The sequence below is a fragment of the Artemia sp. Qi Xiang Cuo genome, chromosome 19 (assembly GCF_049724085.1).
Source record: "Artemia sp. Qi Xiang Cuo chromosome 19, ASM4972408v1, whole genome shotgun sequence".
NCBI classification, from domain to species: Eukaryota; Metazoa; Arthropoda; class Branchiopoda; order Anostraca; family Artemiidae; genus Artemia; species Artemia sp. Qi Xiang Cuo.
Genome location: NC_142812.1, coordinates 48,378,265 through 48,390,874, shown reverse-complemented (window position 1 = coordinate 48,390,874; position 12,610 = coordinate 48,378,265). Strand labels below are relative to the sequence as shown.

Below are 12,610 nucleotides of genomic sequence, written 5' to 3'. Positions count from 1 at the left end.
AAATATTGCTGCCATTTTTTTATCAGGTAAAATACAGATAATTTTTTAAAGATGGATCGTTAGCAGTGAATATATAACTGTCATTCTGCGATGTCAATTCTGTGAATTGACATCAATTCTGTGAATTTCTGTGAATTGACATCGCAGAATGACAGTTATATTTTCACTGCTAACGGTACATATTTAAAACATTATCTGTATTTTACCTGCTAAAAAAATGGCAGCAATATTTACCGTTACATCGGAGAGGTACGTGTATAATTCATGTATTCATTTGAGTGCCATGTTCATAACTAAGTCTCCAAGTGGATGAATTATCTCCCAACTGATATCCGGTGCAGGAACTGAAACTGAGTCTTGCTAAAAACAAAAATTGATCCTACAAGACTTTTAATTCAAAACGCAGCATCCTTCCCATTTATAAAAAAAAAATTATAGGCATTAAAAACCATAAAAATTACAATAAAATCAGAAACAATAAAAAATTACATGAGAAACAATAAACAACAAAGAGAGGTAAAACTCAATGAAACGACAACAAACGAGACCGTGGCCAGTAGAGAGAAAAGATGAAAGACTAAAACAACGCGAATGTTTCGTATATATGCAAACTAGGCGTCATCAGCACAATAGAAACAAAGATAAAAAAGACGAAACTAAGCTAAAAACGAATAAAAACACCACCAATATTATTACAATCGTCGCAACTGATCCACGTAAGGAAAAGAAGGTATTCGAGTTACTTCGATGAGAACAACAAAGGAATTGATGAAAAAGTATAAAAATTGAAATAAGAAATTATTATGTTGCGAAATAATCCTCTTGTCAGCTACTACTGAAGCAAATCGCAAACTTTAAGTTCTTAAGAACTTTCATGAGAAACAATATTAATACTCTGTGTCGACGTTAGAAATTTTTTTTTTCAAATATCTAAAAAAACGTATACGCAAAATATTGTGTATACACACAATATATATTTAATAACAAATAATATATATGTGTATGCAATATTGCGTATCCACTAAATTAGCGTTATTTTTCTTAAATAACGGGCAATTGAGCCGTTAGGGATCTTGCCTTCGTTATTGCTGTTTAACTGAAATAAATGGAATTTGAACTTGAATAACAATAATAGTTCTTTTGTTAGTATGTTATGTAGTTAAAATTCATTATACATTTGATTATGTTACTTAATAAATACTATTACATTATTACAATATGTTATTATGATGTATATATTTTTATTATATATTAGTGTTTTAGTATGTCTGGATTAAAGTCACGTTGATTCAACAACTGCTACTGTTATTGTTGCTACAAACTCGTGACACTACCGCCCAACCTAAAGCTAATGCACTATCAAACAATCTTATTTGATTCCACTCTCAGGTACCCTTACACTCTCATTCCACTCTCAGGTACCCTTACACTCTCATTCCACTCTCAGGTACCCTTACACTCACATTCAACTCTCAGGTACCCTTACACTATCATTCCACTCTCTGGTACCCTTACACTCTCATACAACTCTCAGGTACCCTGACACTCTCATTCCACTCACAGGTACCCTTACACTCTCATTCAACTATAAGGTACCCTTACTCTCTCATTCCACTCTCAGGTACCCTTGCACTCTCATACCACTCTCAGGTACAAATACACTCTCATTCCACTCTCAGGTACCCTTACACTCTAATTACACTCTCAGGTACCATTACACTCTCAGGTACCCTTACACTATCATTCCACTCTCAGGTACCCTTACACTCTCATTCCACTCTCAGGTACCCTTACACTCTCATTCCACTCTCAGGTACCCTTACACTCACATTCCACTCTCAGGTACCATAACACTCTCATTCCACTCTCAGGTACCCTTACACTCTCATTACACTCTCAGGTACCGTTAAACTCTCAGGTACCCTTACACTATCATTCCAATCTCAGGTACCCTTACACTCTCATTCCACTCTCAGGTACCCTTACACTCACATTCAACTCTCAGGTACCCTTACACTCTCATTCCACTCTCAGGTACCCTTACACTCTCATTCCACTTTAAGGTACCCTTACGCTCTCATTCCACTCTCAGGTACCCTTGCACTCCCATGCCACTATCAGGTACCCATACACACTCATTCCATTCTCAGGTACCCTTACACTCTCATTACACTATCAGGTACCGTTACACTCTCAGGTACCCTTACACTCTCATTCCACTCTCAGATACCCTTACACTCTCATTCAACTCTGAGGTACCCTTACACTCTCATTCAACTCTCAGGTACCCTTACACTCTCAGTCAACTCTCAGGTACCCTTTCACTCTCATTCAACTCTCAGGTACCCTTACACTCTCATTCAACTCTCAAGTACCCTTAAACTCTCATTCCAATCACAGGTAACCTTACACTCACATTCAACTTTCAGGTATCCTTACTCTCTCATGCCACTCTCAGGTACCCTTTCACTCTCATTCCACTCTCAGGTACCAAAACACTCTCATTCAACACTCACGTACCCTTACACTCTCATTCCACTCTCAGGTACCCTTACACTCTCAGTTCCCCTTTCACTGTCATTCCAGTCTCAGGTACCCTTACACTCTCAGTCCACTCTCAGATACCATTACACTCTCATTCCACTCTCAGGTAACCTTACGCTCTCATTCCACTATCAAGTATCTTTACACTCTCATTCCACCATCAGATTCCCTTGAACTCTCATTCCACGCTCAGGTACCCATACACACTCATTAAACTCTCAGGTACCCGTACACTCTCATTCCACTCTCAGGTACCCTTACACTCTCATTCCACTCTCAGGTACCCTTACACTCACATTCAACTCTCAGGTTCCCTTACACTCTCATTCCACTCTCAGGTACCCTTACTCTCTCATTCCATTCTCAAGTACCCTTACACTCTCATTCCACTCTCAGGTACCCTTACACTCTCATTCCACACTCAGGTAGCATTACACTCTCATTCCACTCTCAGGTACCCTTACAATCACATTCAACTCTCAGGTACCCTTACACTCTCATTCCACTCTCAGGTACCCTTAAACTCTCATTCCACTTTAAGGTACCCTTACGATCTCATTTCACTCTCAGGTACCCTTGCACTCTCATACCACTCTCAGGTACCAATACACTCTCTTTCCACACTCAGGTACCCTTACACTCTCATTACACTCTCAGCTACCGTTAAACTCTCAGGTACCCGTACACTATCATTCCACTCTCAGGTACCCTTACACTCTCATTCCACTCTTAGGTACCCTTACACTCACATTCCACTCTCAGGTAGCTTTACACTCTCAGTCCAATCTCAGATACCCTTAAACTCATAGTCCACTCTCAGATATCTTTACATTCTCATACCACTCTGAAGTAACAAGACGCACCCCTTACACTCTCGGGAACCCTTACACTCTCAGTCAACTCTCAGCTCCACATACATTCTGAGAACACATTCCACTCTGCGTCAACTCTCAGGTACCGGACCAATCTCAGTCCACTCTCAGATACCCTTACACTCACGGTCAACTCTCATCTAACATTACACTCTTAGTCCACTCTCAGGTAATCGTACACTCTCAGTCCACTCTCAGATTCCCTTGTACTCGCATTCCACTGTCAGGTACCCCTACACTCTCATTCCACTCTCAGGTACCCGTACACTCTCAGTCAACTCTCAGGTAATCTTACACTCTTAGGTAACCTTACACTTTCATTCCACTCTCAGGTACCCCTACACTCTCAGGTACCCTTACACTCTCATTCCACTATCAGGTACCCTTAAACTCTCATTCCACTTTCAGGTACCCTTACACTCTCAGGTACCCATACACTCTCATTCCATTCTCAGGTACCCTTACACTCTCATTCCAGTACCCTTACACTCTCATTTTTAGCCCCTTTTTAATAGATTAGACGCAGCTTATTTAAGGCTCTTAAACCACCGCCCCAACGCAACTACCAGCTTTAGCGTATTTACTAAAACCATTCTGTTGATGTAGACCCCGATCTTACCAGCCCTGGGCTATTCTTTTGATACTGTATTTTGTTTTTTGCTGTTTTCTTTCACAAAAAAGTCTAAGAACCAAATTTTTACCTAAAAACACGACTGTACAAAGAATGTTTCATGGGTGACAATCCTAGGAAAGGTAAGAAATTATAAGAAAAATCTAATCAGTGAGGAAGAGAGGGTATGGACAAAGAACAAATATTTTTTTAGGGATGCTGGGGGCATGTTTTCAGAAGACAAATTATGTGGAAAATGTGAAACAAATTACAATTCGGAAATTTTGGAAAGGGAGAGAACATTCTGAATGCTTTAAACCCTGTGAACATATATGCATGCCATTTTTAGTGCTGAAACGTCAACTATGTTCAAATGGTTTTTATCTTCAATGGTTCAGATGGTTACATTTAAATGATAAAAATTTTAAAATAAATTTGAATTTGTTGCGCTAGAAATCGATACAAACAAGTATTTATTCCAAAATATACTTTCTCACTGAGGTCTGTTTGATTTATACTTACCCTGAAAGTTTCATGTCGATCGTAGAAAAACATTGGTTGGCTGTTTTGGTCTTGTCACTTAGTCAACTATCTTCAAATGGTTTTTTTACTCAATGGTCAAAATGGTTATACGATGGTCATGACACTAAATTTTATTTGTTTATTTTCTTGTTTTTACAATTGACATCCAAAACTAGAAATCCAAAGACAATAAAATTTTTAACATATTAATTAGTTTCTCTCAAAGCTCTCTATAAGGAGGGGGGTGAATTGATCTCGAAAGAGGATCTTCCATATGATCCATACTTACCCTGGAAGTTTCATGCCGATCGGAGAAAAACATTGTTTGGTTGTTTGGGGTTTGTCACAAAGTCAAATATCTTCAAATGATTGTTATTTTCAATTAATCAAAGAAACCTTTTGCACAAAATAAGTTTTTTTTTTAAAGTAAAAAACTCCATTAAACCAAAAATGAACAAAAATAGAATCAAATAATCTACCAAGCATACAGCAAATAAATAACGGATTCAAACTCAAAACGAGCAGAAATTAATCTGAGTAGGGTTCTAAATCCTATACTTTCTAAAAGCCAGAATATAATTTATACTTTACTGAAAAAAATTCAAATGAATTTACTGAAAAAAATGTCCATTGTCAGTTTAATATATATATACTGATGTTTATTCTTTAAAATCTTAATTAATTTTTGATTTATTAAAGTTATTTAAGTGAAAACATTTTTTAAAAAAATTTCAGTAAAGTAAAAATTATATTCTGGCTTTTATAAAGCATAGGGTTTAGAAACCTACTCAGATTTTCTACTCATTTTGAGTTTGAGTTATTTTAATTTCTGTTTATTTTGGGTTTCATTTATTTATTGATACTGATTTGAGGTAGTTGCATGCTTGGTAGATCCTTTGATTCTATTTTTGTTCAATTTTGGTTTAATGGAATTCTTTACTTTTTTTTCAAAAACTTATTTTGTTCCAAAAGTTTTTTTGATTGATTCCTGTTCGTTTTATATTGACATAGTCTTTTTCCCTGAAAAAGACTGAGCCTGTTCTGAGGTTAAACAGCCATCCCTTTCATAGGAACCTTTAATACCCCTTGGGCATAACTTACAACCCTTGCCACTAATCTCTGGGGTTTGCCTCAACCCCAAAAGCCTTCTTATATTATATTTAGACTATTTTGAATAGAATGGCTATCTCCAAATTTCTATTAAACGCATTCGGGACAATATGACGTGTGTGTAGGGGGGAGAGGGTAACTTCCCTCTGATCACTTTGACTCTTAAAAGGAGTACTAGAGCATCTGATTACCAATCCAATGAGCCACCTTTGAAGTTTATATGACCATACTTTCTATAAGAACCCTATATGTCCCCAGGGCATAACTTATAACCCTTACCCTGAGGGCTGCGGGGAGGGGTGTCATCCTCAAAGACATAATTTCCAGACCTTTCAACGCGGTTGAACACACCGGACATATCAATATGTTGATCGGCACAGTGGTGGGAAATAATGGGCGCGTGGGGGGGGGATTCTCCTTCTGATTGCTTTCGACTACTAAAAATGGCAATAACCCTCTCAATTTCTAATCGAAAGAGCCCTTTTTGAAGTTTTTACGACAACACTTTTTATATGGCATTATATGCCCCCAGGGCATAACTTACAACCTCAGTCCTGAGGGCTCTGGGGGGTTGTCGTACTGTAAAACATAATTTTAGAAGCCTTCAACTACGTTCAGCAACTTGCTACATCAAAATGTTGATCGGAAGTGTTTGGGGAAATGATGAGTATAGGGAGAGGGCATTTGCCCTTTAATCGCTTTTGACTGTTAATAAAGGTACTAGCCCTCTCAATTCCCAATTCAATGAGTCGTTTTTGAAGTTTCAACGACAACGCTGGAAAAGACCTAACTTCTAGAACTTTCAACTACGTTGAACAAAATGTCTATACCAAATTTTGGATTGGATATGTTTGGAGAACTGGTGGACGTGAGAGGGGCGTTAGTTTACCTCCAATAATTTTCGATTCTTAAACAGGGCCCTAGCGCTTTCAATACTTTAATTTCCCCTTTTTGAAGTTTCCGCAACAGCCCTGAACCCTGAGGTGTGTATGTAGGGGAGGAGGGGTATGAGCCTCAAAGACAAAATATTCAGAACTTTCAAATGCGGTGATAAAAATTACTATCTCAAAATTTCTATTGGATGTGGTTGAGGAATTGGTAGTTGTGAGAGGGGGATTAACTGCCCTCACTTCATTTTCGACTATCCTATTAAACAGGTCCCTAGCCCTTTCAATTTCAAATTGAATGAGCCTTTTTTCAAGTTTCTACGACAACATTTCCTATAAAAAAAACCTTATATATCCCCAGGGCATACCTTACAACAATTGCCTTGAAGGCTGAGGGGGGGGGGGGGTGCCATTAAAAAAAACCGAATTTCCAGATATTTAATCGACGTTTAAAAAAATTGCTATCTAAAAATTGTGATTGAGAATAGAATGAATAGAAGAGAAGAGAATTTTATTTTAAAAATTACTATCAAAGTATTTTGTTTGGATTGGATGGGTTTGGGAAAATGAGAGAGGTGGGTGTTAGAGAGGGGTTAGTTGCCCTCCAATCACTTCCGACTATTAAAAAGGGCACTACCCCTTTCAATTTCCAATCGAAGGAGCCCTTTTTGAAGTTTCTACGAAAACACTTTCTAGAAGAACCCTATATTCCCCCAGGGCAAAACTTACAACCCTTGTCCTGGTGGGTTCGGGGGGTTTTGTCCTCCTCAAAATCATAATTTACAGAACTTTCAACTAAGTTGAAGAAACTGCCAGTCTCAATATTGTTCTTGGGTGCATGTGGGGAGATGGTGGGTGTGAGAGGGGGGTTAGTTGCTCTCCAATCACTTTCGACTATTAAAATGGGCGCAAGCCCTTTCAATTTCCAATCAAATTAGTTTTTTTTGAAGTTTCTACGACAACCCTTTCTACAAAAAACTAATAAGCCCCCAAGTTATACCTCACAACCTGTGCCCTGAGGGCTCTGAGGGGGTTATCATCCTTAAAATACCTACGTCCTAAACATGGGATATAATGAAGATCTAAAAATTTTGTGTGCAGGGGGTGGGGACCTGGCGGGCGTGAGACGGGGTTTAACTACCCTCCAATAACTTTAAACAATTAAAAAGGATACTATCCCTTTCGATTTACAATGGCTTCAGCCATTTTTTAAGTTTTAAGACGACTTGTTCTATAATAACCTTATATACCCCCAGGGTATAACTTACAAACATTGACCTGAGGACTGTCGGGGAGTTTAATCCTCCAAGACATAATTTCCGGACCTTTCAACTACGTTCAACAAAACGTCTATCGAAAAATTTTGATTGGATGTGTTTTAAAAATGGAGGGTGTGAGAGGGGGGTTAGTTCCCCTCCAATCACTTTCGACTATTAAAATGCCCACTTACCCTTTGAATTTTCAATTAAATCAACCTTTTTTGAAGTTTATACGAAAATACTTTTTATAAAAACCTTATAGGGCCCCAGGGCATAACTTACAACCTTTGACCTGAGGGGTTTGGTGTGGTTATTATCCTCAAAGACCCAATTTCTAGAACTTTCAACTACATTGAATAAAATGGCCATCTCAGTATTTTGATTGTTTGTATTTGGGGAAATGGTGGGCATGTGAGGAGGGTTGGTTGCCCTCCAATCACTTTCGACTATTAAAAAGGGCACCAGCTCTTTGAATTTCCAACCCAATAAGCCCTTTTTCCAGTTTTAGCGACAAAGCTTTCAATAAAAACCGCATATGCAGCCAGGGTGTAGCCTAACTTATAACCCTTGCCCTTAAGACTCTGGGGTGAATTTCCTGCTCAAAGATATAACTTCCAGAATTTGCAACTGCTTTAAACAAAATGGCTATCTCAAAATTTTGATTGAATGTGTTTGGGGAAATAGTAGGCGTGAAAGGGCTGTTAGTTGCCTTCCACTAAATGTTTCCTGTTCAATAGGGCACTATTCTTTTCAATTTCCAATCGAATGAGCTCTTCTTGAAGTTTCTACGTGAACACTGTCTTTAAAAACATTATTTGCCACCAGGGCATTACTTACAACCCGTACCTTGAGAGATGTGTGGGGGGTTCACTTTCGACGAGTAAAACGGGCCCTGGACCTTTGAATTTCCAATCGAATGAGCCCTTTTTTAAGAGTCTATGACAAAGCTGTCTATAAGAACATGATATGCCCCCAAGGCGTAACTTACAACCCTTGCCCTGAGGGCTGTGGGGGAGTATCCTCCTATAACATAATTTCTATTTAAATCAACTACGAACAAAATGGTCATCTCAAAATTCGATTGGATGTGTTTGGGGAAATGGTGGGTGTGGAAGGGGCGTTAGTTGTCTTCCAATCACTTTCGACAAGTAAAAAGGGCACTAGTTTCCAATCAAATGAGGCCTTTTTGAAGTTTCTATGACAACTCCTTCGATAGGAAGTGCCCTGGTATTGAAAAAAAAGAAATAAATAATATTCTGTGCCAACATCGTTCTTTACTAAGGCAGTGCTATTGCGCTACCTATGATAGTTCAAATGGTTATACGAGTGGATATATGATAATACTAAATTTTATTTATTTATTTTCTTTATTTTTTTACAATTGACACCAAATTTAAAAATCCAAAGAAAGTGTAATTTAAATATATTAATTACTTTCTCTCAAAGTTCTCTACAAGGGGGGGGGTTGAATATCGAAAGGAGATTGTCCGTTTGATCCATATTTAATATGTAATTTTCATGCCGATCGAAGAAAAACATTCTTTGGCTGTTTAAAGTTTGTCATTAAGTCAAGTGTCTTCAAATGGTTTTAATAAGATACCCTTTCTAAGAGAAATTAAGATGGGAAATCTAGCAGGAGTTTGCTATCATTCAAATTTTTGTGTAAGTTGCATTATCTGTATAGGAAGCAGTTCTTTCTTTTGATTTTTTTTTTTACTATTGAAACTCTTCTATTCTTTGTAATTTTCCTTTTATGTTTCACTATACATAATTTTTGGTGCATACCCACAGTTTTTTGCAATTTTACCATACAGAATTTCGATATCACCTTCGAGTCCAGGTAAAAACTCCAATAAAAACTCCAGGCAAGGGTAAGATGGTAAAATAGATAAATACAAAATTTTCCGCTCATCTATGAAACATATAGGAAGGCAGCAAGCTCCAAATAAGGTCAGGTTGCTAAAAGCAAGGTCAATAAGGTCAACTAAGGTCAAATTAGGTCAACGACAATGAGTGGCTAATTATGGTGTTATGGTACAGAAGTATGGCATAAAAGGAAAGCCAATATGTGAGTATGTTTGTACAGCAGAAAGCATATAAGTAATCTCTAGAATGTTCAGTATCTCCAGTCAGCATTCTCAGCATGTATATTAGAAAGCATTTGAGTATTGTACAGTATGTCCAGTATCTCCAGTCAGTATTCTCAGAGCCCAAAGACGGACTACTTTTATCTATTTAGAAACATCAAATTTTTTTATAAAGACATTGTAGCTCTCTTTGGAATAGTATCCGAGGGAGGTTATCTCAAAAAACTGGTCTGTTGATTAATTAAATAGAACTTCAACAGGCACAATTCTAAGGGAGAAAAACAACAAAAAGTAAAAATAGTACAATCTAAAATAAAATACTATCATTAATAGCAAAAAAAATATATACACATAGTAAAAATAGTACCATGAATCATATAATCATATAAAAATATTGTTAGTAGACAACAAATATGAAGTAGTTGTCACAACTAGGGCCCAACCGATTTGGATATTTGGGGGTCTGATACCGATATATCGGTATCGTACCGATACGGTACCGATATAATTTGCTGATGAATTCTCCTTTGAAAAAAAATTAAAGTTTATAGCCCTCAGTCTCTGCCCATATTCAAAGCGACCTGGCTCAATAGTAACTGAAACCCTAAAAAATGGAATTTCAATACCAATAGATACATCAAAAGAATCGGATTTTTATTTTACTGATTTTAAATATATATATTTTATCAAGTTTAATCTTACCCATCAAAAGTTAAAAGCCTGAGAAAATTTGCCTTATTTCTGTAAAAAGAGGGAAACGCCACCTAAAAATCATATAATCTTAATGAAAATCACTCCATCAAATTCAAAGTAGTACACAAGTGATATAACATCGAATACAAGATATTATTCTGATTAAAATTGTCTTAGTGTAAATTTTCATTGGAACAGGCCGATAAAAACTGAAGGCCTAATATGACAATAGTCAATCATTTCGGTAGTTTTCCCCTAGAATCATGTCGGTTGAATTTTGTTTTAATGAGATCAACCGGTTAGACCGGATTTCTGAGATTACTCTTTTCACGTAATACATTAAATTAGGTTGTTTTTTTTAGACTGCATTGCCTTTCTATGACGAACAAGTAAAACTTTCAAATGGGGGTAAGTCCATTTATTAGACAGTGAAAACAAATACAAAAGTCTGGATATTTCTACCAAATATACAAGTATCGTCTAACAATCGCTAGCAATACAGCGATCGTTCAAACATTTAAACCTTTGTTGTCCTGAGATTACCTCCCTGGGAGCCTATTCCAAAGTAAGCTGCAACATCTTTATTACAAATTCAACCCTGTGTCAAGGTCGTTTCTATGCTAACGTCATTACGTCCCTGAGCGCACATTTTGTATGTTCAAGACAGTGTATGTCAGTACCAGTGCAGTCTGCTATCAATAAGGGAAGCGCTCCTTTCCTTTCTGGGTTCCTCTTTTAAACACTATTTTTCAAACTTTCCTTTTTTTTTGGAAATCCGGCAAACACAATCCGGAAATCCGGAAACATACTCGGGTCGCATTATTAGCAGCGTTCAGAAAAGAAACATCCGTAGTTTTGATAGAGATTATAAAAATATTAAAGTCAAATCGTGACAGTTCACAGAAAAAGTTAAGCCACTTTCTTGACGAAACACTTTGAAAAATATGTTGGGTTTGAAAAAAATCTATTTTAGACAGCCTACCTTTTGTAGTTCGTTAAGTCTTTCATAATTTCCAGCTACAAAGATCATTGTTTCAACGAAAGACAACAGCGCCGCTCCATGAACATAGTTGAACATATTTTCAACCGTTTTCAAATTCAAAGAAACCCGGCTCTGGTAGAATATTAGATTCTTCATAATAACAGGAAAGAGACCGGTACAGCTACTGGCTTTTGAACTAGATTAAATAAACATCCGCCATGTATTTAAAGCTTAGATACTAAGTCGTAATGAGTATTTTATTGTAGTAACTGTTTCGCTATAAAAATTAGATAAATTTAAAAACAGTTATAAAATCTTTAAAAAATATGAATACAAAAATAAAAATATTATTTTCGTTTATCAAAAAAAAACTTCTCCAACTCCAATAAAACGTAGGAAATATACAAGAATCCTAAAGGATTGAAACGCTATAGAAACAAAAAATTAAACACCGAAACACATTGAAACACTGTATAGAAACAAAAACAAGTTAAACATATTGCAACACTATATAGAAAAAAAATTAAACACATTGAATCACTAAATAGAAACAAAAAAAAATCATTAGTTTTAATAAGGGTTAGGAAAACTATCATAGCTGTGAAAACTCGTGTCGCACTATTAGGAGCGTTCCGCAAAAGAAAGTCCCTAATTTTGATAGAGATTATAAAATTACAATTATAAATAAAAGTCAAATCATGAAAGTTCATCAGAAAAAACCATGAATTTTAATAAAAGTTAGAAAATTTATAAGAATGAAGAAAAATCGAATCCCTATATAGATGCGTTGGTATTGAAAACATTAGTTTCAATAAATGTTTAAAAATCTGTAAGAAACATAGAAGGTCGAGCCGCCATACCAGCGGGTGTCAGCAAAAAAAATATCCAATTTTAATAGAGGTTACATAAATTGCAAAAAAAAAATATTTTAAGTCAAACATCACGAGAATGAAGTTCGGAAAGAAAATGAACTCATTTAGCCACGTTCAGCAAAAGAAAATCCCTAATTTTGATATAGGTTATAAGAATTTAGTATATTTATAA

At 36.5% G+C, this 12,610-nt stretch overlaps 1 long non-coding RNA gene across 1 annotated transcript; it reads right to left on the bottom strand.

The window, feature by feature from the left end:
- Positions 1-241: 241 nt before the first annotated feature.
- On the bottom strand, positions 242-11,762 carry LOC148940937 (uncharacterized). Its single transcript, XR_016143361.1, has 2 exons — positions 11,567-11,762; positions 242-360 (listed from the first exon to the last, which is right to left on the bottom strand). It is a non-coding gene; the product is annotated as an uncharacterized LOC148940937 (long non-coding RNA).
- Between the last annotated feature and the right edge of the window lie 848 nt (positions 11,763-12,610).